At 42.7% G+C, this 26,662-nt stretch overlaps 1 protein-coding gene across 4 annotated transcripts in view; it reads right to left on the reverse strand.

Annotated features, from left to right (window-relative positions):
• The window catches only part of LOC146861354 (cAMP-dependent protein kinase inhibitor alpha-like), a 330,507-nt gene that overhangs the window by 61,412 nt on the left and 242,433 nt on the right, over positions 1 to 26,662 (reverse strand). Inside the window, exon 1 of one of the 4 annotated variants that reach the window (XM_085645657.1) lies at positions 24,562 to 24,809. The exons of the other annotated variants lie outside the window; for them this stretch is intronic. The gene's annotated coding sequence lies outside the window, so the exon portion shown is untranslated. Of the gene's footprint in view, positions 1 to 24,561; positions 24,810 to 26,662 lie in introns of those variants that run through there. 4 annotated transcript variants of the gene reach the window in all.

Here is a 26,662-nt window from a genome sequence, read left to right on the forward strand (position 1 = left end):
GTCACGACTAGTGCCCCTGGGTAACTAAGAAGGAAAATCTAGAACAGACCTCGCAGACTTGAGATTGGAGTGGCAAGTGACAGCCTTTAAGTAGTTACCAATACAGATTTTAGATTCTAGGTGATATCCTTGAACTGAAAATGAATGAGTCACGCAATGGGTGACAAGCTAGATCTCATTCTGGGCCTTCCTCTGCTTAAAAATTATTTTTCCAAGATGTTTAAGCATATTTCCAGGTTTATTTCCCCAAAAATGTTTAAAGAGTGGGATCAAGTGCTTAATTCCTTTATCTGGCACTAGAGGCCTAGGGTTAAAAATAAAATGAATTAGAGATAAACAGGAAAACGGGACAGGGACCTTCCATAACTTATGAATGATAATTTGTGAGTAAAAACTGTGATGTACCCTGCCAAATGCTCCAGCAAACCTGTTTCAGGATCATCCAATGGAAATACCCAGACCAAGCTTATTTTAGTCACACCCAAAACTATACATAAACATTTTCAGCAAATACCTCCTACCTGTCCCATTTTCAAGGATCAGAATGCTGATATATAGACCATAAATGTTTTTGGGAGGACTTTGCTTAATAGATTCTGTGAGGCTGCAGACCATACAGTGGAAGACACTGTCGATCGGTGTATTCTGAGGCTTCAACAGAGGCCGAGAAGAAAATAAATGAGGTATACATATGTGGTGCTTTTCCTTGTGTTGGCCAAGAGACATAATGATTCACTGGCTGCAAAAAAGTCCCAATGTTTGAGAGATGGGTGAAAGATGTTGCTGAATGGACACTAACTGAGGAGAAGCCAATCACATTGGTCCATATGGATACTAAAGTGGGGGTGATCTATAGGAGTGGGGTCATCTGATGCAACTGATCACTGAACCTGGGAACCCAACAGGTGGATACTTCATAGATGCGTGTCAAGTAAAAGAAGAAATGAATTACTGTATTTCCCTATCTTCTTAAAGGTGTAGACGTGTTACATACCTTGATATAAATGCAGATTTGTGTGAAGAAAAAGAAATATGCTTAAATGTGTACTTGGAAACTGTACAGGACTTGCTTAGTCGATGCAAATCGTAATATTTGAACAAACTTCCTGTGATGGATGAGAGCAATACATTTAAAAAAACAGATCTAAGGAGTAACAGTCACCTAAGGACACAAAACTTGACCTAACACAAAGAGTAAATAAAAAAATGAATCCCCACTGCCACAAGAAAGTTTCGTAAGTGTTTAGAAAGTTGGCTCTGGAAGCTACTAGCTGAAAAATAAAAATATTTCAATGCACAGCAGTACCCAAACATCTATCAGTAAGTAAGGCAATACATATTATCTACTAAAATATTTCTTTAAAATGTCAGTACTTGGATATTTGTTTGATTTTTCACATATAAAATAACAGAAATAACATCCAACAGACACACATTTACACAAAATGCAAAAAATAGACATGGATTCTGCAGAAACATTAAAAGGGGCTGGTGTATTAATTCATCTTTGGTTCTTTCTCTTGTGTAGATAGTGATCCAAAGTGTTTTAGTTGCGACAGCGTTTCAGTCGTTACAAAAGCTTCCCTCCACCTTCAACAGGAGTTAACATTCAAAATCACATGTAAAAGTCACATAAATCAGGCAGGGTTTCTCGGGCCCTCGTTCAATGCAAACCTGTACATCAATGCAGAATAGTATAGTGTTTTTTAGGGGAATGCCATCAGAATGGCCACTCTCCCATTGAAGGAGAGACTTAAACCTATATGTTTCTTGGAAAATGCCTTTCAAAAACTCACAACTCCAATAATGAAACCACAAGCAACACACCCTGCACCCCTCAAAGAAATACCACACGACTCAACATCACACCACACATCACTCCATTAAGTGCATCACATGCAAAGTATTTAACTGAATGTACAAGGGCACCTAAAATCACATCATACACAACATACACCAATGCAACACCATACTGCATTATACATTTTAGCTCTCCATAATAACATTTACAACTCAGAACACTATACCTTAAAAGCACACCATAGACCAAGGTATTTACTGTCTCATCTATCCAGGTCTCCTTACATTGCACCACACTACTCAGTGCCACATATTACACCCCTAACCATACCACTCCACAGCATCAATTAAAAGGTAAGCATAGACATCCCAATACAACACAACACCAAATGAAACTTGACATTCAATAACACCACATATTGTTACACAATCATTTAACCACGTCATAACACATTAACACACATCCAACATTATAGCTCGCAGTACCACACCAAACCTTATAACAACAAACCACATGAACTTTACAATATACACAATGTCGCCATTATAAAACCTAGTATTATGCCTCTACCGCTATATCACATCATTTGACTAACACAACAACCGACATCTAAGCACTTCATAGTACTCAGTAGAACATCAGACGACTGCTAAAATAAAAAAAAGTTGGAAAAACACAGAACAAAATAATTTTGTGAATGTTTTGAAAGGACAGTTTCAATGTAATGGGGAACTATTTGACCACTAGTGATGTAGCAAATATCAACAACTTCACTTGAGGGTGTACTATCTACTGAGATCACCGAGACTTGTTAAATCACTTGCTAGCAAGTAGCAAACCAGACACACTTAGGTGTCGGCACCGATTTGCATAATGTTTGACAGGTGGCCAGTGTTGTCTGACTGTGGGGAATGAGGTGGGATCCCACACAGCAGCTTTCCACGCACAGCACCGACAACTAAGCTACTGGTGTCCAACTGATACTCAGTAACTTATCTTCATCGGTGCAGAGGCTGTAGTGGCACTGGGGCCCGGAGGTGTGAACAGACCATAGTACCCCAGTTAAGGCTGTGCTTTTTACTAAACCACAGGAGAGGTGATCCGTTTTTCTTGCTTACACTAGGGCCCTTGGAACCCTTGCTATGTCACTCCTGATACCAGAACATGAAGAAAGATACAAATATTGCGGTCAACAACACTCAGCATTAAGGAGAGTACCAGCCAATAAAATATCTGTATTGACGTGCGCACAACATATCAACTAGACACAATTTGACACAATACGATACCGGTATTTCGATCCTGCTTGCATGGTTGGCTGCAAGTAGTTAGACCAGCCTCCTGAAACAAAGTTAGCGGTCAGTGGTACGGAGAGCCCATGGAGAACTAAAGAAAGAGTATGCCGCTTCTAATGAAGCCTCAACAAGAGAGACCAAAGCTCTCAAGACTAAAAAAACCCACAACTTAGGCAGGAGTAAGAACTTCTAGAAATGAGGTCTAGCATGTAGAGATTCCACCCCAGTACAAACTCAGCGACTGATGTGAAACTGTTCCTTCTGCGTTAGCTCGTACCCACATAATACTTCAAATGATTTAGTTCTCAATATGGAACCAGTGTCTGGACCTTTACCGACAATTCAGAAAGGCAGACGAGACCGCAACCTCAAATCATATGACATAGCCATCCCGGTTATAATCACCTCTCTAACCTGACTTACAGAATTTCCAAAAGTTACTGAATTCATAGTATCATAGACGTCACCCAACTAAAACAATTATATATCAACCTTGAGGAATTCCCATATCTGATGGTTTTATGGGGCAAAACATGTGTCAGCTGAATCTTAAATGTAAACAATTCATGTAAAACTGTATGCCCGACATTAATGGATGCAAATATTACCATATAATTTTATTTTGACTATATTGCATTTAAACACAATAAATCAATAAATATAAACCTTTACTGATGGGCACAGCATCATGGAAGTTTTATTTACTGCTATAACATAAGAAATGACAAAATAAACAAAACTTTAACTAATAGTACCTAATATAAAATGATAACTGGCAATCGCCATAATAGATTATAATTAAGAACTCAAACAGGCACAGGTGCTACATTAATTAGGTAATTTAGGTAGGAGTAATTTAGGTAGGAGTAAGAACACATAGATCTCAGTTTAGGCTGCGGGCCGCAAGATGTAATGCCTAATAAGCATACCATCATTCTAGACCTGTCCATCACTATGCTACTAACATTTGAAGAGAATCAAATTTTATTTTGGAAATTATAGACTTTGCACAGTAAAAAAACTAAAGTACAGTAGCAAAATATAGGAACCTGAAATGTAGGAACCTGTGTATCAGCAACGTAGAACGTCTCTGTCAGACCACTCTTCCCCATGCCACTGCAGTGTGGTCTTCATATAGTATCTGCCATGGGAAACAGCCTTTACCACACAATCTTGACCACACAGGTAAGTATGACACAGGTAAGTATATATAATAGGTTTTTCCCTTTACCATGTGGAACTTCACCACACAGGTAAGTGTATGTTTTTAGGGGTAGAGGTGGGTAGAAGTAAATGGTGTTCAGGATGATTTTAGGGTTAAGGGATGTGTAAAGGTAGAGGTAAAGAGAGGTAAGTTTGAGTTTAGGGTTAAGGGGTGGATAGAGGTAAAGTGAGGTAAGGGATGGTTTTAGAGTTAACCTTCTGACTTCTAGGGATCCCCCAGGCCATCACACCTCGGTGCTAAGCCCTTTTTTGGATGTTAGGGGTAGGTCATGTTTAAACGTTTGTAACTTGTTTTCCAGAAAATGTATCCACACCAAATTTGGATCTATCCTTGTTTTACAACATCCTGGGGATCTAAGGGTACCTGGGATTAGTAGATTCCACAAGAGGAAGCTGAGAAAATAGCCAAAATATAGCTAAATGTTGGGGTTTGTGGGAACGTTAAAACAGTGCTGTGTATGAAAGTGCATACTTTTGTTTTCTAAAGATAGCATCAAAAAAAGGTTTGCTGTGCTAGGATTCCCATCTACCCAGCTTTCAGGAACAAGCTGAGTTGTATTGAAAAATATTTTTTACAATTGTTTTTGCTTTTTTGTAAGAGGTTTATTTTTCGTATTTTTCTTGTAGTTTCAGCCTCTTTGAACTATGTGATGGTGACAGCTCTGAAACCCATGGGTGATCCAGCAATGCTCTATATTTCTGAAAAGTAGACAGCATTTTAAATTCATCAAAGGGTCCTTTGTGTAAAACACTCAAGGTTTACCAAAGGGAAATAACTGTTGAAATTTAAAAAAATATGTAGGAGAAACAGCCATTTGCGACAACATATTCATCTGTAATTGTTCTTGCCTGGAAGCCAATTTACAAAAGCAAAAGATGGTTACATCTGACAGATATTTCTGGTTGTGGTGATATGTGCAGTTTATAGGTTCTCTAAAAACTCACAAAACCCAGAGCCAACAGCTGAGCTGCACCTAACAACGATTTTTTCATTCTGTAGTGACTATACAGCATTTTATGTGGCAAAATATAAACAATGAAAACTGTGTGTGAAGGAAACCTATGTGTTTCTAAGAATGAGTTTAGGAACAGTGGTTGTCAAACCTGGACATTTCTGAACGCTAGACACCTGGGGGAGTCCAGGGTGGCATGATTTGCATGGACCTCACAAGGTTCTGTTACCTAGAATCCCCTGCAAACCACAAACCATTTTGTTCATATTTCTGTGAGGGAAAGTTCTGGAATCTTAGGGGACGCACAAATTGTCTATCACCCGCCATTCCCACAAACATCCCTAAAACCATTGCACCACACTTGTGTGGGTGGACACAGAGCCCCCGATACAAAGCAGCCCAGAACGCAATGTGTACAGATCAAATTTGTTCACTCGAAGCAACCTGATCCTTTTTTAGGTCTCGGCTAGCGTAGGCTGCGCGCATGCGCAGTCTCTCTGGCGAGACTTAATGATATGGGATATTTTCTGTAAGGGGCATTAAGCCCCGCCCCTCTTTTCCATTGGCTGGCGTCACCGTTTATGCTAAACGGTGGCCAGCCATTGGAAAAGAGCTCCTTGTGACGTATTCGCTTGGCTTTTTCAGCCGTCCCATTTGGACGGCCTCGCTTGCTTTGCGTTCGTCGCAAAAGGTTCTGTTCTGCCTCTTTGTCAACGGCGTTATTGATCACCTCAACGGGGCCCTCAATTCGGATGTCCCGAAGCTGGCGGGAAGGAGGGTCCCGGCAATTATGTTTGCGGATGACACCCTCCTTCTCTCCAAGTCGCCGATGGGAATCCAGCGTGTGTTGGATGGATTTGGGGACTTTTGCAGAGAGCATGGATTGGAGATAAATACTCTAAAGACTAAATTCATGGCCTTCAATCCGCCACCCAGGTTCCACCGCATCCCACGTATAGGGAACAACATACTTGAACGAGTTAACACCTTCGAATACCTTGGTGTTACTCTCAATGAGGAATTGGGGTGGGGTCCGCACCAGGAGAAAGCAAGGATGAAACTAGTGCAACATACCGGTGGTATACTAAGGATGATAGGGAAGAATAGGTCGACCCTCAAACCTATTGGCCCACCCCTCCATATTTATAGGGTGCAAGCCAGAGGAGCTGTCATATATGGTAGCGAACTATGGGGTCACAAAGTCTTGGTTAGTCTGACAAAGGAGGAGAACAGATTCCTCAGGTGTCTAGTAGCTCTTCCTCCGAGTACACCCCTAGTGCCTCTAAGACTCGACCTAGGCATTAGACCCCTGGAAGAAGAGTTGGCACTTCGCCCCGTGATCTATTGGCGTAGATTGTGGACGGTGCCTGAACTGATTCATTATAGACAGGGCTTACAGGAAGTTCTTAGCCTTCCAAATTCGGGGAACATTGCCTGGCTCAAATTTGTAAGGAATAGTCTGGTGAGCCTAGGTCTAGATGCACTTTGGAACGACCCTCTGAATGCCTGTTCCAAGCTTCCTAAAAAAGTTTTAACCAAATTGTATTATGATTCCAAGGCTCCCTCACTTCGACCCTCAAAATCTTTAGGGTCTTTAACACACCAATTCCTTTACATGAAGAATAATTACAGTTTTGAATTAGTCCTTGACAATGTTTACCCTGTAATAATCAGGAAGCTCTATTTGCAATGGAGGCACGGGTCTTTGCCAATTCGTGCTTTCACTAGCCTGTGGTCTGCGTCGACACCCAGTATTTGCCCGGCATGCAGAGCAAGCGAAGAAACTGAGCTACATCTCATATTCTTCTGTCCGGGCTATACTGAGGTGCGCAGAAAATGGATCATTCCCGTTTGCAGGAACCTGGGTTTTACCAGGTGCCACGAAGCCTTTAGAATTCTTAAAAGTGAAATGGCTGATCACATTGTGTTTGCTGTGGCCATATTTCTGGGGGCCTTATGGCACAAACGGAAACGGTATTTAAAAATGGCACTATGATTCATTTTTGCACTGTGATAAAAGGCACATGATTCTATGTAACTAGCAGGTATCTAGCCGTGCGGCTGCACCAATTTTTTAATCATTTTATCTATGGTTTTAAATGTTTTTATATTCATTTTATGTACTTTTATGGAGATTCTCCGAAATAAAGTTTTCTTGACTTGACTTGACTTGACTTGGTTCTCTAAAAACTCACAAAAGCCAGAGCCAACAGCTGAGCTGCACCTAACAACGATTTTTTCATTCTGTAGTGACTATACAGCATTTTATGTGGCAAAATATAAACAATGAAAACTGTGTGTGAAGGAAACCTATGTGTTTCTAAGAATGAGTTTAGTAACAGTGGTTGTCAAACCTGGACATTTCTGAACGCTAGACACCTGGGGGAGTCCAGGGTGGCATGATTTGCATGGACCTCACAAGGTTCTGTTACCTAGAATCCCCTGCAAACCACAAACCATTTTGTTCATATTTCTGTGAGGGAAAGTTCTGGAATCTTAGGGGACGCACAAATTGTCTATCACCCGCCATTCCCACAAACATCCCTAAAGCCATTGCACCACACTTGTGTGGGTGGACACAGAGCCCCCGATACAAAGCAGCCCAGAACGCAATGTGTACAGATCAAATTTGTTCACTCGAAGCAACCTGATCCTTTTTTAGGTCTCGGCTAGCGTAGGCTGCGCGCATGCGCAGTCTCTCTGGCGAGACTTAATGATATGGGATATTTTCTGTAAGGGGCATTAAGCCCCGCCCCTCTTTTCCATTGGCTGGCGTCGCCGTTTATGCTAAACGGTGGCCAGCCATTGGAAAAGAGCTCCTTGTGACGTATTCGCTTGGCTTTTTCAGCCGTCCCATTTGGACGGCCTCGCTTGCTTTGCGTTCGTCGCAAAAGGTTTCTTATCTTTATGGGGCCAAACACATGGCCCCATAAAGATAAGAAACCTTTTAGCAGCGAGGCCGTCCATGTGGGACGGCAGAAAAGGCGAACGAAACGTCATGGCAGAGTCATTGCGAGAGCTTGGTCCTGTTCTGCCCCCACCCGCCCTGTGTCCTACTTCGGTCCCAGAATCCGTGTTCACTTATCACCACAGCCAGGCAGGAGATCTCTAAACACTTCCGGCAACATAAAAACAGCATCACTGACAAACCAACGAAAACATCTCTCAAATACGTTCCAACAAACGCATGCTAGCTTCGAGCTTGGTCCCAGCGCTTGGTCCTGTTCTACCCCCACCCGCCCTGTGTCCTACTATGGTTCCAGAATCCGTGTTCACTTATCACCACAGCCAGGCAGGAGATCTCTAAACACTTCCGGCAACTTAAAAACAGCATCACTGACAAACCAACGAAAACATCTCTCAAATACGTTCCAACAATCGCACGCTAGCTTCGAGCTTGGTCCCCACTCTGATGCGCGAGGAAATGCTAAAAATAGTAACGAAGCTCGAGGGTGACGAATACCTCAGAGAATGGGAAGTTTAAAAAGTGAGAACGAAAACTTCACTATAAAGTGCTCTAGAAAACAGGCGCCATCAGATGAATTGGACTCATTTCTGCTTTGCAGCGCTCGGTTTGATTCCAGGTTATGAAGCGCTACTGGGTTTAGAGAGTAAGGGAACCGAGAGAGCAGGAAAGCAAGCGACTTGCTCGGGGTCACACAGTTTTCTTAAGTGATGGGCAGAGCTGGGATTATAAACCCATTTTGCTGGTTCCATATCCGGTGATCTGTAGTCCGGGCCGCATTTCTTGCTCTGCTAAAGGGAGACGTGTGCAGAGATGTAATCCCATTAAAGACGCAGATGAGAAGAAGGCTTTTAACAGCTGGACAGAGGAGGGGCCTCCCCCCCCCCAAGTGACAGCCAAATGTGCTGCTGTTTTCTGTAGGTGTGGGGGACAATGCCTCACCGACAATTGCGCACATTCTGAATGAATGCTCCCACCTGCTCACACCAATCAAAGGCCCTTCAAAGCTCTGTGTGTCAGGCAGTTTTAAAAAGAAACATACAATGGAGATATTTAGATGGAAGCGCCTAGCGGTACCACAGCATAGTAATCGAAGCACTCTTAGAAAGTCGATAGTGTTAGCATGTTCACAAGTGCTGGTGTGAGCCTTAAAGCAAACGCTGACACTAAATGGGCTGCAAGCACAGCCCTCCTATGACGTCAGTAGGTCAAATCACGGGTTACATATCAAGCAGAGTGCCACAAAGCCTCTCAAGCACTAGAAAATGTGTGCATGCTCTGTTGTGATTTTGGATGTATTTGTTTTTAAAGAAGCCGCCGACTGAAAATATTTTCAAGAGTTTGAATTGCTAGGTAGGATGACAACACATTGTAAAGGATTTTTCTTTTTTAACTGAGTGATATGTTAATTTGAATCTGTTTATATGCCCGTCATTGTCTGAACATGTATTTAATATGTTTTTTTTTTTAATTGGAAATGATTCATCTATTGATTTGAAGTCATTGTAGTAAAATATTAAAAATTGTTTTGTTCATCTGTCCCGGTCGTTAATACGACTTGGAAAACAAATTCTGACGTATTGAGAGTGAAATTTTAATTGCCTGCGGGAGTATATTCCAAAAAAATATGACAGAAAAGAAAGCGAATGTGTAACGAAATGACGCGTTTCTAGCATGTTTAAAATTTTTTGGTGAAGAACACGTTTCTCACCAGGAAAACACAAGGGAAAGTCGCTGCAAGTAACTGGCCATGTATAAAAGATGACAGTACAGTGTAAGAAAGGTCTATATACACACGCACTATATATATATATATACATACCATTTCCGGGGGTGACGTCTTTCGCTGCTTTCGAGAGAGTTTCCAGCGGTGCCCTTACTGTAGTTCCCTTTACAGGGCTACAAGATTTTTTTTTTACACTCCTCAGGTAACAGCCTTATATAAGGTATCAAAAATTGTATCTGTGTGTGCGTGAGGAGGTTTTGAGCACGTGTCTGTGCGTGCGTCTTCTTGAGTGTGCATTAGCGGGTGCATACCAGGTGGCTGCTTTTATTTTCGTGGGTAACTGAACATGTAAATATCTAATGTAAAACAGTGTCAATAATCGTAGGCAATTTTATAAAATGAAACGGAGACCGAATATGTCTTATTGCAAACCCTGCATTTCTGTAACTGCCAGTTGCCCATCACAGAACTTCATGCGCCCCTCCCCGTGAATATCCAAGCCACTATGCGGAAAATACTGTTCCACTTGAAATTAACTTGAGGTTAAAAATGAGACCTGGAATTGTAACGACTTCATTAGTAAAAGCATGCACTCAGAACCCCGGAACTACCTCACAACCACAATCACAGTACAGGTGACTTAGCGCGTTCAACACTCGCTGCTGACATCGGATGTCATGGGCAGACCATCCTTCTGAGGTCGGTCAGTTATCTTTACATTGAGTAACAGTACTGTAACGCCGATTATTTACAGCGCTTAGAAGTGACTACGCGCTGTTAAGTTGTTGCTGTTAGTAGCGCTCTCCGTTCGAGGCAGGAACACTCCCAGTAACAGTAGCCCCTCCAGGTGGAACCGGCTGTGCATTCAGTGGCCGGACTCGGGCTCGGGGCACTCACAGCGGTGTGCAAAGGGCAGGATGAGGGAACTGGGCTGCAGGTTGCCCTCTCCATGGCGATGCATGTCTTTGCCAGGCCTAGTATTATTAATTAAACACCCCCAGTGCTAGGGGCTAAGCTTTTCCTGTGGCTTCAAATATCGATGGGCGAAGGGGTCAAGACCGAGAGAGAGCTCATCTGCACAGGATCACACGATGCAGGTAGGGATTCGGGAACACATGTGACTGTAGAGTGGGCCGCCTGTTTCTACTGGTGACACTTGGGCACCACAATTTGTATGTGACTGCGCATCTTGCATACGTAATGTCTGCAGTTTCTTGGAGCATTAAGGGTAGTAAACAAATTGAAAATGGAGTCATTCGGCACATGTTTCAGAACTGATTTATTGCCCTATTTTAACTCTAGTTCTGCTGTGCTTGTCTGACTTCCTAGTAGAGGAGTGTTCCAAAAACATGCTTGCTCCTAAAACAACATGCATTGAAAATGCAATAGGTCTCGCCTTTGATTAAGTTAAAGCCATTTGCTTTATGAAAGATATCACTTTATATACATATATCCATCCCAATATCACTAATATATGCTTTTATACATGTATAGATCTGTATATGTATGCACACTATGCTATCATACACCTATATACATATATAGACCAACATATATATGCACATATATACACATACAATACATCTGCATATCTAAATAACAAAACCTCTAAATACATGCTTAAATATGCATATTATGTACATTGAAAAATGCTAAAACAATAATAAAAGCACTTCTAAAAAGAAACACCATTTGCTAGAAAAAATGCTCTAACTTGGACAAAGATGAGACCTGTTGCATTTTTAATGCTTGTTTACAATGTGGGTAGTTGGGATTTTGGGCCCTTGCTCAGTAGGCACCCTGGGAATACTACAGAACTTAGACATTCCTAAAAAACTAGACTCCGAGGTTGATCCAGGTGATGTGACTGTCGTGGATCTCAAGCGTCATAGTGTTTTTAACTAGTAGGAATTTTGTGGATCCCTGCGGATTCTGGAAGTTAACATCACTAAAATGTGAGCAAAAGGCATTATTTCAAGTATGGTTGAGGTTTGCAGGGCTTTGTAGGTAAGACAGCGTCTTGGAATCCACACAAGGGTCCACCCTAAAGTCTACCTGGTGTCTAGTTTTCAGCAATGTCTGGGTTTGGTACATTTCCCTAAATGGTAGATGAGGCCAGGCCCAATTTCTGCACCAAACCCTATTTAAGATGACTCCACATTGTGTTTTGGGAAACTTTGTGCTCCCTATGCTAGGCATAGGTCACAAGTGAGGTGGCGTTTTCATTAGAGAAGTGTGGCAAAGGTGGGTGGTAGAGATTTCAGGGATCCCTGTGGGTTTTGGAGGTTTATGTCACAGAATTGATAGAAAAATGCATGATTTTAGTTAAAGCTTGAGATTTGGTGGACATCGTGAGTACAAAAGCATCGTGGGATTTACACAAGACGTGCCACCATGGACAGTCTTTCATGTGAAGTTTTTAGAAATGTCGGGTTTTAGTAGGTTTTCCGGGTGGCAGCCGGTGGTGGTGGTGGGAGAGAAAGAACAAGCAGGTCTGGCTTGCAATTTCAGTCCTCAATAAAACTTTAGAAAAAACCCTGATGCACTTCAAGAAACACACAATAAGTCAAAAGCTTTTTATAGTGGTACATCATTGAAATAATTCAGTGTTTCTTGATAGAGTGTACTTTTGAGATTTAAAATAGTCCTTCATTTGTTGTGATGCAAGCACTGTATAGGAGGCAAAAGGATATCAATTGCATGGGGTGAGAGAGACAAAGCACTAACTATACTTTGAATCATTGGTAACAACAGGTCATGAAGATAACTTCACTGTCAAGCTAGACCTAAATGGAGGGCGGGAGGGCGAGAGAGACTAGTGGTATGGCTAGACCTACTGCCACCCAGACCCTAAGTTTGCCGTCTGGTGCAGGTATGAGCGGGGGTGGCGGCTGACGGACGACTTGTTCCGGGGGTGTTCTCGGGGCTGATGAGGGGATGGTGGTAGTCAACAGACATGACTTGCTCACCTCTGCCGCAACCCAAAAACAGTGCCGCCCCGGGTGAACCTCCTCCTTCCCCCCCTAGCTATGCCAGAGAAAGAGAAAGAGAGAGAAAGCGAGAGAGAGAGAGAGATACTCTCCAACCCCCTCCTAAAGAGAACAGTGTGTGCGTTCCAGCTGCTCTTAGAGTTCTGGGCATGGAAGAGTTTGTTGCTGAGTAAACATGCAAAGTTGGTCCCACTGCACAGTGGTTATTTATAGTCTCTTATTGTATTCGCTTTGGAAAGCATAAAGCATAAACTTGGAACTCTTTTTTTCCTTCCTTTGCACTCCAGATTGAATATTTCATAAGGGGCTAGGAGGAGCCTTTGATTTTTCAGGGTACAGGTTTGACCTGTTAACATTTCATATACAGGACACAAGCTAGGGTCTCATGCATAGCACATTATATCTGTATTCCTGCGTCATAACATGCTAGCAACATCTCTATAGACAGAGGTTGCATCTAACAGAGAATGTAATAAAGAATGCTTGGAGGATGAATGCCTAACTGGAAATTCGACCCTCAGTGGTGCAAAGATACACATTTCGCTCGTGACATATGCATTGCCCACAAGATGCTAACAGGGAATGGTCCTGCGATCAACCACTCCATGGTCCAGCCTTATGCGGCGAATAGACGGCTGCGCTCAGACGATCGATACCTGGCCGCTGTTCCCAGGATTAAGAGGGCCAGAAGTGGCGGTCGCCTATTCGCTTGCAATGCCGCTAAGCTGTGGAACACCCTCCCCCTCCGCAGGGAACCCAGCCGCCAAGCCTTCCGGAAATTTCTGAAGACTTGGCTCTTCCCCTAAGTGTGATGCGGTGTCCTTCTCTGTTACTGCCATGGCGCTGGGATGACCCTGGGTAGCTACGCGCTTAACAAATGCTGTTTTCATTTCATTTCATATGGCGCGGAAAGGCCTTGGTGAATGTGTAACTCCTGATCCAGTTCTGAGACTCAGTTTAGTGAGGACACACCTTATTCCAGGCTCAGTGCCCGGAGGATGATGTGGTATCTCCTTGTTCTGGTCTCAGTGCCCTGAAGGTAAACTCGTGATCTGTGATTCGTGTCTCAGTGACAACAGCACACGCTTAGGACCCCCGCACAAGGCCCAGTTCTCTGAGGACAATCTCACGCCTTCTGGTGTCAGCCTCAGCGGACAGACGATGAAGACGGCGGGATTCAAGGCTCAGAGACGAGAAAACTCCCTGGCACTCTGCAGCTGAGCTGTACCAGACGCTGCACACTTAAGGAATGCTCCAGTTCACCTCTATGCACCTGCAGCCACGTGCTCTTGCAGCGCCTCTGTCTTTAGTGATGGGATGTCCATGCTCAGTGGGTTTAGCAGAGCACACGCAGGCGGAATCCTCCTTATATCGTAATCCTGGTTTTATTACTAAGGCTCAGGGTGGAGGGCTGTCCTCGCACCCATTTTCGGTCACTGTGAAGTTTCTTTTCCAAAGATAAGCTAATACTTGTGGGGCTGCTCCTCCGTAGCTCCGGAGGAGCGTCGCCCCACTGCTCTCAGAGCAGTGGAAAAGGGAAAATTAAAATGACAATAACTGCATTATTATCATTTTCCACAGGGTCTACAGGGAAGAGGAATTGTTCATGGACTTAAGTTGCCACCCGTCCAAACAGTAATGCACACTTCGCACAGTAGCGGTTGGTGTAGTTTGAAAATGGTGAGGCGCCTTGAAATACATGAGCACCGGATGTGCAATATACGAAAAAGATTTCCTTTTGTAAACTCTTGTATTTCAATGCGCTCTCATATGTGCTTATGTCTTAATTAGCACACATGATCCCGTCTTGAAATACATGTGCTCAGCAGTGGCGGCTGGTTGGGGGTGGTTGCGGAGGGGTGTGGGAAGTTCGGGGGGATTTAGGAAATACAAAAAAGAAAACGTACCTGTTGTTCGCCGTCACCGTTGCCGCCACCGCCTCTCCTCGCAGAACGAGGAAGCACCCAGACTTCCAGACTTCCCTGACCAATCGCGACGCTGCTGATAGCAGTGTTGAGATATGTCTGAGCGCCATGGTTCGGCACTCAGAGAGGGGAAGAGAGTCAGGGCATGTTCTCCACCCAGGCTGTAATGCAGCCTGGCTGGAGAACATGCAATGTGCACATGACTGTTTGGTCGGCTATCTCGGACCGGCCAAACAGTCATTTGCACTTTAGGTACAGTACCAGTCACTCCTCCTCCCGGACGTCCCTGGACCATAGCCCAGCCCTAACCTGGCGCTACTGGAATACAAAAAAAAAGATGATAATAACATTTGCATTGCACTGCTCTAAAGCAGTGTGGCGATACCGCCACTGACTTTGTATGGGCCCAACCAGGCTGTAATGCACAGCCTGGTGGGGAACATGCACAAGCTGCCTGTCCCCGTCTGAGCGCCAAACCATGAAGCTCAGACCAGTCACAACATTGCAGCTTTTTGATAGGCTTAGTGGAGCCTGTGTGCTTCCTGCTTCCATTACGGGACTCGTCTGAAGGGAAGCAGAGGAGAGATGCGGCCGGCCGAAGAGCTAAGTGTTTTTTTTTATATAGTTTTTTTTTTCAAACTCCCCCACCCTTCCTTGCCACCCCCGTTCCCTGCCAGACGCCACTGCTGGTGGTCTTGTCTCGCTTCACTAGCTCTCATCTAGAGAGAGACTGTCCTTTCACGAAATCGAACATTTTCAAACAGGCCAGCGCCCGTGAAAAATTAGAGTCTGTCCCAGTGGTTAATTTGAGCTGGTGGTTGCTGGTGGGTCCCACTGCCACTCATTTTAGGGGACTGGCACTGATTTTTCCTCATCAGACACTGACCCCAGACAAGAATGGGTAAAACACACAAAGGGGAAAGTATTAGGAAGAGAAAAACAGGAAAGGTGACACTATGGGAGAAAGCACGAACCTTCACCAGTGAGATATAGGGTCAGTGAGTGAGCGATAAAGTGGATGGAAGAGCCATGAGGTTGATTCAAGACTACAGAACGTTAGTATTACGTGCCCCAACATTTAAAAGCATGTGCTGCGGGTTTCTGCGCAGAGCTTTGGGCACCGACACTCATTCTATTACACATTAAGCACTGGTCTGCCTGGACTCTACCCTAGCACAGCTAACATTTTGGAAGATTTGCTTGCCATTTTGGATTCACTTCTCAGCTCTGCACTCTTAATCACATCTTTTTCCCGAGAACACTGCCTTATTGTTTCAACATTGGCAACACATATTATAATGACAGGTTCTGCTCTGCCGTATGACTTCTACTTTCCTAAGTAAAACTGTGTGTTTATTAGACAACATAAACGTCAGAACTGTGAAAGACTGATTCTGAGCTCACCAGCAGGATATGTTGGCCTTAGTTCTGCTAGCTCACAGTGCACCATCTGTACCCCTAACCTGACAAGGTAACAAATGGATTTTGCAACTTCAGAACTTGACAACCCAGACTCCCCAGGGAAATGGTGGTAACAGATCTAGAAACCTTTTCATTTGGTTACTCATGCATTCCCAAAGAGACATATAAGAAATACACAACATGCAGTTTCTTTTTCTTTTTTTGTCCTCATATCACCACTGTGTCTGCAATGCTTACACTGCCGAACCCAGTTCTAGCCGTCACTCGGTCTTTTGCATTCACATTGCTTCCACCTCACTGGAGCTAGTCAGCCAGGCTGTTATATTAAGCGTTGCCACTGGTGTAATCATTGGCTCTTATGAGGATTCCGCAGTTGTTCCCTCTAGTCCAGACCATCTTATAAACTCATCCCAGACTTCCGACTTTCTCTCCGAAGAGCCTTCCATACACATATGGCAAGTCCATTTAGTCGCCTTAATCCAATCTATTACACTCGGGGATACAGGGTCGATCCAGTTGTTTACAGATGTCCCTCCTTGCTAGTAATACCAGGAAGAAGATAAGGCCAATTTGGTCTCTACTCAATGAACTATATACATGGGGGCAGATTAACAAGCCCCTTGAGCCACTTTTGCGTCACTTTTCCCATGTTAAAAGTGACGCAAAGGTGGCGCAAGGGGCTTGTAAATCTGCCCCATGATGTTATCCACCCCCAAGAGGACTAATATGGGGTTTAATATGATGGCTACACCCAGGATATCTTTTAAGATGGGCTCGATATTTGCCCAAAATGGCTTTATTCCAAGACAGGTGAAGAAAATATGTTCCTCATCCGCTTTCAAAAAGCTGCAACTTCTACAATTTGGGCATGGCTGTGTTACAAATGTTACAATTTTTTGGGGAGTCCAATAGAGCTTTATGAAAGTAAAAAAGGGATTTTGCTTTAAGTTTGCAAGCTTAACAATCGAGTATAACAGTTTCAGGTAATTATTTCATATCAGTTGCATATCTACCCTCTGGAAAATATCCTCGCAGATCGTGTATGGTGCCAACAAGTTTTTATCCTCAGCGTCCAGATATTTCCAATACCAGAGGGCAACTTCTTTCCTTTTGGATCTCCTATCCTGAAGACAGGACTCATATTCCCAGTCCCCTCTTACCTCCAAAGTCGAAGTTGCAAACCAGGATGAAAGCTGCACATACTTAAACCTAGGTGCCTCTGGTTTTGGTTTTCAGGACGTCCCATGGTAAGATTCCGTTCTCTGCCATCAACTCGCCCCAAGACTGCGCCCCCGCTTGTCTTAATGGAATACTCAGCCCATCCTTCATACATTCTGTGGTGTCGGGAGAATCCCAGATGGGGCGAAATTAGAGTAATGCCCTATACTGAGTATCTTCCTCATCTTACACCAAAGGTTTAATGCCGTCTTTAAAACCTTTAACCGAACCTTCTTAAAAAATATAGGAGCTCCAAACTTATACAGAAAACCGCCCTCACCAAACTCACTTATCATTTCACCCAGGAGCTTCCCCCACGTAGAGCTATCTGGTTTCCCGAGTTGCATTCGGAGGTTTTTAAACTGAAATGCTAAACAATAAAAGCTTAGATCTGGTAAAGCCAAGCCGCCCTTCACAAGCCTTCTTCTCAACCACTCCTCAACTACTTCCAGGCCAGCCTTGCCCCACAGGAAGCCCATATAAAGCTGGATATTTTCCCCTGAATCTTGTTGATAACAGAACGGGACAATCTTATCTGTCAAACTTTGGGTACACCCCAAAGGACACTGTCAAGCTCTCCATACAGCTTCAGCCAGGACCGGCTTTGGAGCTGTTGGCATCTGGTGTGACAGTCAATTTTGCCCCCACCATCACTACCTCCTCAGATTCCCTCATGATCACCAGGCAAAAGTGCCCCTTCTCTCTCCATAGCCCCTCTCACATACATTTCATTTGTTTTAAAGTGCTGGTAAAGGCTGGCTTTACTAATAAGAAATTATATCTACCCAAACAAACCCTTTTCAGCAACATTAGGAAAAGATAATGAAGGACTGGGGGAAAAAACAGAACGTCCTAACCTATTTTATGCAGTTTGCATGCAGATCTTTGATGACAGTTCGTAACAGTCACTATTCTATATTAGGGTAGTATCTTATGAACTGCAGAGACAAAAGGATTTCTGCGACAAAGGCAGTTAGCCACTCAGCAGTCCACATAAAATTCAGAACTGTGATCTGCACAGTAGGAGTTCTTTGCAGCAGGCATTTTAACCCTCTGAACTACTTTTTTGCAAGAGAAAACTCCCACTAGACAAAACTATGATCTCTCTCTCTAGCAGGAACATTAATCACAAGAGTTATCTTGAAATTTGTAATGGTGCCTCAAACTGGAGGCACAGGGAACTCTGCTGGAAATGTTTTAAAATCATAAATTATTGCTAAACACAGCGTCTTCCCTGAGGTCAGTGTCCCCTCTCATAATGGAACATCAAGCCAGCGTGGTTTTCCTGTCTCCTTCTCCTGCCCGTGATTCCTAGGGCCCACTCTTTAAGCACTAAGGGGCAAATTATCAAGAAACGGCGTTAAAATTATCGCCGCTTTAGCGGCAGAAAACTGCCGCTAAAGCGGCGATAATGGGCTTGATAATATGCCCTTGAGAATTCCCATAGAAGCCCATGTTCTGGTGTCAACATGGGCTTTTATGGGAATTCTCAAAGGCATATTATCAAGCCCATTATCACCGCTTTAGCTGCAGTTTTCTGCCACTAAAGCGGCGATAATTTTAACGCCGTGCTTGATAATTTGCCCCCAGGTGGTGTGAAAAATAATTAAGAACGAAAAAAACATATATATTTCATAATGCACAAATTATATAAAAATAAAAGTTCTTATATAGTGATGCACATAATAAATTAGCTGAAAAATTCATTATCACTGGACTTCCATTGCTGTGGGTATAACTGCTTCCCTATTGGGTATTCAAGTTACTTTGTTTGTATCGCAGCCTCTCCATCGGTAGTGAGTACAGCACTCAAGGTTTACTCAAGATGGTGGTAGCCTCTTCGGAACCCAGATAACTGATGTCTCCTTTCGTTCAATAAATTCAGTGCCCAGTGACAGCTAATTCTCTTAAAAGAATATGAGCCTCATTTAGATAAGGACAATAGGTAGAGCCTATAGAAAAAACACTTAAGTTCCTTCCTCGATCCTTCTTCATCTCGGTCACTTCTAAAGTGTGCGGCAAAAAGTCCCCTATCTGGGAGTCGAGCCTGGGTATGCCATGTGGAATCCCTTAAAGCAGCGGAAATGACACTGTGCAAGGTTGAGAGGCCTGACCGGAACCCTTTCTGGCCAGTGCCACCATGCAAACCATGACAATCTACCACAGAACGCTTGTGAGCGGGACCGGACTGGCTGTAACGGGCACCGGTCATTTCCCCGGTGGGCCGCCAGGGTGAGGGCCGGTTTTGGGCTCGTGTAGGGCTGTTTTTGTTACAGGGCCATTTTTGCAGCATATCTGCAATATCTGGCCCTGTAACAAAATCGGACGAAACCGGCCCCGGCACACAGCTCGGCCGCACCCCCAAACCCCCGGGAGCCGGCCCAGCACTTTGCCAGGGCCGGTTTTGGTTCCCAATCCGACCCTGGTTGTGAGAAGCCCCTATGTGGTGGGAGAAATCTCCTAGCATGTGTAGGTCTTTAATCGTGTTCTTCCTAAAGATGACCCCTCTCTTGGAGTATGTTTTCAAGAATAACATAAGTGACAACATGTCTGTAATGCCATGGATCCATGGGTCATGAATTTGAAGTGACTCCCTTACAAGGGCGTAGCTTGATCAGTAAGATTGGGGGTGGTGTGAGCTTTAATAGTTCCCAACAATCGCATTGGCACACAATGTTAAAATACATTATGCAAGCAGGGCACACAAGAGGGGCTTAAGGGTCAGCAGAAAGGGAAAGGAATGTGGATTGGTAGAGGTACCAAGTGAGAGAAAGCACATTATTTTGTGAAATAACAAACATTTTATAAGTCTTTCCAAACAGTCAGAGGGAGAGAGTGTGTGAGCATTTTTGTATGTGTGTGTAAAAATTCGTTCTGAAATCTGACAGACACCTCACTATACCCGACTGAAAGCATCTGTACCCAATTATTTATCACAAAATGCATTTATTAGAGAGTGTAACACCCCAAACACTCCCCTGAAGCTACGCCCCTGTTCCCTCATGTACACTACAGTAATTTCATGGGGAAAGTGTCAGACTGCTTTAAATTAGTCGCTCCTGACTTGTCTGCCTCTGGTTTACCAGAGGTGCTGCCACCACCACTAAAAGTGACCATCAGATGGTCCACCTAGCTATAAATGACCATTTCTGTCTTTATGTTTTTACATTTAGGTAATGTAGGAAATTAAAATAATGAAGAAATAGCAGGTTTTGCGCCTCCCAGGCCAGAGATTTGAACACAGTTTTAAATGCTCAAATGGTGGGCTACTACAATTAAAAATACATGGGTGTTTATTATATCTTTTGTGACAGGTTTTTGTGTTCTCGGCTATCCTCTGAAGTCTCCGGGGCTCAGGATATGCCTTTGTTTACAATTCCCAGTCTAAGGGACTAATGGCTCCATGCAGAACATCATAATTGATCAAATGCATCATAATATGTCATAATATGTATGTCCTTTGACTAGGGCCACTCAAATTATGAGGCAGGAGAGGGCTAAATTATGTGGCAGGGTTGACTAAATTATGCTTTGAGAAAAGGCAAACTTTGCTGGGTAATACGGAACATGTTCTGATAGTATCACTTCATTATTTTGCCATTTTACACTTGTTAAAACTGTCTTGGCATAGGTTGCACCTCTTTAGTTCTAATGTAACACCCAAACATAGAAATAAGCAACAGAAAGGTGACCAGTCAACCTTTGCGAACAGCCATTCACTGCGTGACAACACATTTTGCTGTGTTATTAGTGACTTTTGAACCATTTGAGCTGAAAACAAACTTTTGTTGTTAAAATCTGCAGATTATGCAGCAGTTGATAGATTTTGCAGCAAATGCGGCAGAACCATATTTGTGTGAAAAATGCAGCAGCCACACAATCACATATTTCCAGTGGTCCTGACTCAAAGATTGCTTCCTTGTCTCATGGGCCTAATCTGTAGAAGGTTGAATCACAGTACATTTTACATTTCTGTAAGTGCCACCACCTTCGTAACCTAGTGGCTTGCATTACACACTGTCTGGTTTTTTGGGGATTTCTTGATTATACCCACACCCATGTGGATAGGAAATTTATTGTGACCAAGATAGTCCAAACTTAATTTCTCACAGGCACGAATTACATGTGACCTGTTGTATGTTATTACAGACTGCTGCAAATAATTCCTCACAGGTATGAATTCAATGTGACCTGCTGTATATTATTACAGATTGTTGTAAATACAGGTGTTTAGTGCAAACACACCATTGTTGTTCTGTCAGGCAACTGACTCTCAGTCCTGATGATGATCCCATATTAACGCCATCAACCTACACTCTGACCCATAAACACTATGTTAAAAAATATTTCTTCTTTGGGTGCAGTGGTGCTTTTTGCTATAAGTGACCTGAATTTTAGATAGTGTTAGACACTCTTTTGATTTTTTGGGCTGTAAGTGTGTAGAAATGAAAGAAGTCTCATGGACAAGTCTCGTAGTTGTGGTTTATTTCTTAGTTGTATCCTTACAGGTTCTTTAGTAAGTCTTTAAGTAAGCCCCACCAGGAGCAGCCTCCTGGCCACTCAGCCCATCTTCCACAACTGCCACTGTTCAAGTCCCAACATTCCCAACATTCTACATGACATCACATAGTAGGGGAGAACAGGAGGGCAAGGGAAATGCACTACATTAAAAGCAGATCACTACATATCTCCCCCCTTTAAATATTAATAAAATGAATTAGCACACAATTCTATAAATGTAGTAAAAGAAGATAAACATCTAGCAAGAAATATACTGTAAATATAATAATAATATTAACAAAATGAAATAGCATACAATACTATAAGCGTAGTAAAAGAAGATAAACATCTAGCAAGAAATATACTGTAAATATAATAATAGGTAAGTATAATCAAATAACAAGAAATATAGAATTCTATGTAAAGGGGGAATCCTCCTCCCAATACAAATGGCAGGACCAGGGAGTATTACATGCCCTCTACTGCATACACACTTCACCAACTGGACAGGGGGAATCCTCCTCCCTACACATATCGACCATTTTTTAACACAATGTAAAGGGGGAATCCTCCTCCCTAAACAAATGGCAGGACCAGGGAGTATTACATGCCCTCTACTGCATACACACTTCACTAACTGAACAGGGGGATTCGTCCTCCCTACACATATCGACCATTTTTTAACACAATGTCGCCAATGTAGAAATGAAAGAAGTCTCATGGACAAGTCTCGTAGTTGTGGTTTATTTCTTAGTTGTATCCTTACAGGTTCTTTAGTAAGTCTTTAAGTAAGCCCCACCAGGAGCAGCCTCCTGGCCACTCAGCCCATCTTCCACAACTGCCACTGTTCAAGTCCCAACATTCCCAACATTCTACATGACATCACATAGTAGGGGAGAACAGGAGGGCAAGGGAAATGCACTACATTAAAAGCAGATCACTACAAAGTGTTCATATGTTTTGTCATTATTTTACACCTGTTTTTTTAGTCATTGTCATTTTGTTCCTTGATTTTACTCGAGCTGGGATAATTTCCATATATGTTTTCCTGATGAATTTATGTTTTGTAAATAAATACTTCATATTTTGTTTAACATAACTATTCATGAAACTTACTAATGTATCCATGGTAATCACCTTTTTATCTTTACTAAAGTACCCCTGTTCCTAAAAATAATTCTCTATCCCGGTCCCATTTGATCCGTGGGTTTCCCTTGTTCATTGAAACTTTCTAAAAGTGGCATTTTCAGAATCGCAATTAAAAATCTGACTTCACCATAAGTTTGGATTTTAAATTGTGGTTCCGGCAACACCAGACTTGAAGGCTTCATCTCTTCCCAATTGGAAATTACACTTACAAAATGTAATAAGGTAATCCCAATGTTATCCTATGGGAGAGATAGGCCTTGCAGTACTGAAAAACGATTTTGAGAGTTGTTCACTACCGGGACATTTAAAACTTAAAAGTACATATCCTGCCTTTTAAATACATTGTACCCTGCCCTCTGGGTTATCATGAACCTACCTTATGGGTGACTTTTATGGATAGAAAAGGGGAGGTTTGGGCCTGGCAAAATGGCTTCTTTTGCCAAGTCAACATGGCAATGTAAACTGCACACACAAGCTCTGCAATGGCAGGCCTAAGACAAGGCTAATGGGCTACTTACGTGGGTTGCACAACTAGTGATGCAAGCCCACTAGTGGCATTTAATTAACAAACCATGTTTACTTGTATTACCACTTTACTAGGGACTTATAAGTAAATTAAATATGCCAATTGGTGATGAACCAATATTACCATGCTTAGGGGAGAGATCAAAAACACTTTAGTGCTGGTTAGCGCTGGTAAATTTAACAGAGTCCTAATATTAGCAAAAACGAGGTCAGAAAAGTGGAGGAGGAAGGCAACAAGTTGGGGGGAAAGACAGCCCTAAGGCTGTCCAGTCTAACAGTCAAATTTTAGTTTACCCCCTTGGCCAGTAGGGCTTGAGCTTTGGCAGTTAAAACGTTGCAAAGGGTGGTGGTGGTGGGGGTTCAGTGGATCAACACTGAAGCATAAACACAGGCCAGACAAAAACACATTTAACATAGTCAGAAAGGCACATCCTTCCTGGCATACAGGGCCAAGGAAGGAACCTAAGAAGGTTGGTATTTATTTGGAGACCCTTTTGCACCTGTTGAGAGGGACTGTGCAGGACTCTTTCTTTTGGAGCGGGGCTAAGACTGAATTAACTATGATACATTCCTGTATGGAAAATGACAGATGAGCCAAAAAATGCCATGAGATACACTTAAAGTAATTACCAGTATTTCAGACTGAATCAAGCAGTAACATTAACCACATTTTTGCTGACTTAAATGATCATCTGGTAAAACTAACCCTTGATCAACAAACAATATACTACAAATTCCATCATGCATTGTGCCTGAGGTCCATTACACCTAAACAATTCTATCTTAGCAAAAGTGGTACTCAATTTTATCAAACAATAAATTACCTCCCATCTCCCAAACTGGGAGTTTGTTAGGCTCACGCACTTACCCTGCACTGAGACGGAGTTAGATACAAGTATGGTGGCTTTGGTCACGGTGCGGTTGATGAATCACGAGGGATTTTGTGCTGATGCGCATCCCAGGTGGATCCTTGTCCACAGCTAGATTTGGAGAAGCTTGCAGCACTCTGCAGGTGTGTGAGAACTGAGCTGTTGGTCTGCTGTGAATTATTAACTGCGCCTGGGAGTGAGTCATCGCTGGATGTGTCACAGGCTAATGCAAATTTCCGAAGAGAGAAATGAGGTCGAGCCAAGGGCGGGAGCGAGCGCTCTGAAAAGCATGCTGGGGAGACCTTCTGCTTCTTATGTATCCTGTGAATCCTCGTTGAAGAATAAGGGATGCCAGAGGTGGACTATCCTCTTGGGAAATTATGAGATTTTATGACTTCCCAGTCTCACTGAAAGATCAGGAAGTTTCTAGTCTTCGCTATATTGCATTGTATTATGGTAGTTGTATAGCATTGACTTCCCTTTTGAAGGTGCTAAAGCACCTGCCTCACAGTTATGTTATCTGGTATTTATAGAGCGCGCAGCTACTCCCAAGAGTGTTCCAGCGCTAAGAAAAAAGACCACATAACAGCAAATAGAGACCCGCCCTCGCCACAGAATGGATAGGCCTAGAGCTGGAAAAGCCATGTTTTCAGCGAGGTTGTGTGGTTGAAAGGATGTTGTCTTTGCTATGAGTTTAGGTGGGAAGTGTTTGCATGTAATGTGTGATATTCACAGAGTTGTGGTTATCATGTCATGGACCCCAGTGCTTAGCTTAGTGATGGATGAGGACATTTTACACATAGATGTTTATTTTTTAAATGTGTAATGTTGGCAGCTCTGATTCTGCAGGTCCCTTTATAAAGCTAGTAGTTTAGATTTTATGTTCTCAATCTGTTTTTCTGCGCTGTCTATTGCAGGAATATGTCAACTCTGGGATCTTAAGGGTCCTTGACAAGTAAAAGAGCTGTCAATAAAGAGTGAGGGGTAATCAAAGATGTGCATTACAGTCCTCCTTTATATGATTATCATTGTGAGATACTAACTGAAGTGATTTGCCAAAATGGACCGCATTATGGTCATCCATTTTGCCATTATAAGAGGTCACTGCTCAGAGTATTTGACTATTTGGGACATGCCGGGAAGACTATGTTAGAGTACTTCAGTCAACAGCAATTTGTGGCATATCTATTTGTATCGGCAGGCCTATCTGGTTGGTATTAAGTAGTTATTTAAAAAGGCTGTATAACCAATATCTGTGCCATTCATTTGCCAGCAAGGTTCCACAGGTGCTTTCATATATTATATGTATATTCCAATAACGATGAGGGATCTGGAAATGAAAGGATATACAAAATAATATGGTGACACCAATTATACCAAACTTATACTGGGAGGGCAGTCATAAAGAGTAGAGTAACTATCCTCCATGTTGTGCTTAGAGGTAGAAGGCAGTGTACAGAAAGAAAGGTGTGTAATATATCCTTCTAGACATTCAACATGAAAAAGCACAGATGGGCACTTCGGACATTATTTTAAACATCTTTGGGTGTACATGTATATGTAAAATGTCTTGCAATGGTATTCATACAGCAAACGCTAAATGTAAACAGTAGAATAAGGTACTGTGTGCAGGATCTTATAGCAAGCTGTAGTATGTGCAACAACGCACAGAGAGAAAGAAATTTAGGTGCATATTAGGTCGACCACATTCTTAGCTTTCTATACACATATGCATCTGTAGGTGATGTGGGCCAGTTGCTATGATGGGTAGAAAAATCATTCTAAGAACATGGTTTCATTGAATAATCAATGAAACCTTTGGTGGAATCACTTATTAGTTACAGTAGGTTATTCCACAGATGTGGGGCAATTGCTGGAAAACTTTGCAGAAAGTTTAACCCGGTGCAAGAGAAGCAGGAAATGTAAACAATGATGGGGAGTGCAGCCTGCAGTATGACAAGGGAAACTCTATGCCCCATCTCAAGTCTCTTATCTATTCAGTTTGTTGCGTACATTGATATCTATATATAGTATATATTATATATATATTATATAAAATAATACATTTGCCACTGGTAGTTATAGTTAGGTCAGCTGTTC

Source organism: Triturus cristatus, chromosome 3_1 (genome assembly GCF_964204655.1).
Source record: "Triturus cristatus chromosome 3_1, aTriCri1.1, whole genome shotgun sequence".
Taxonomy (NCBI): domain Eukaryota; kingdom Metazoa; phylum Chordata; class Amphibia; order Caudata; family Salamandridae; genus Triturus; species Triturus cristatus.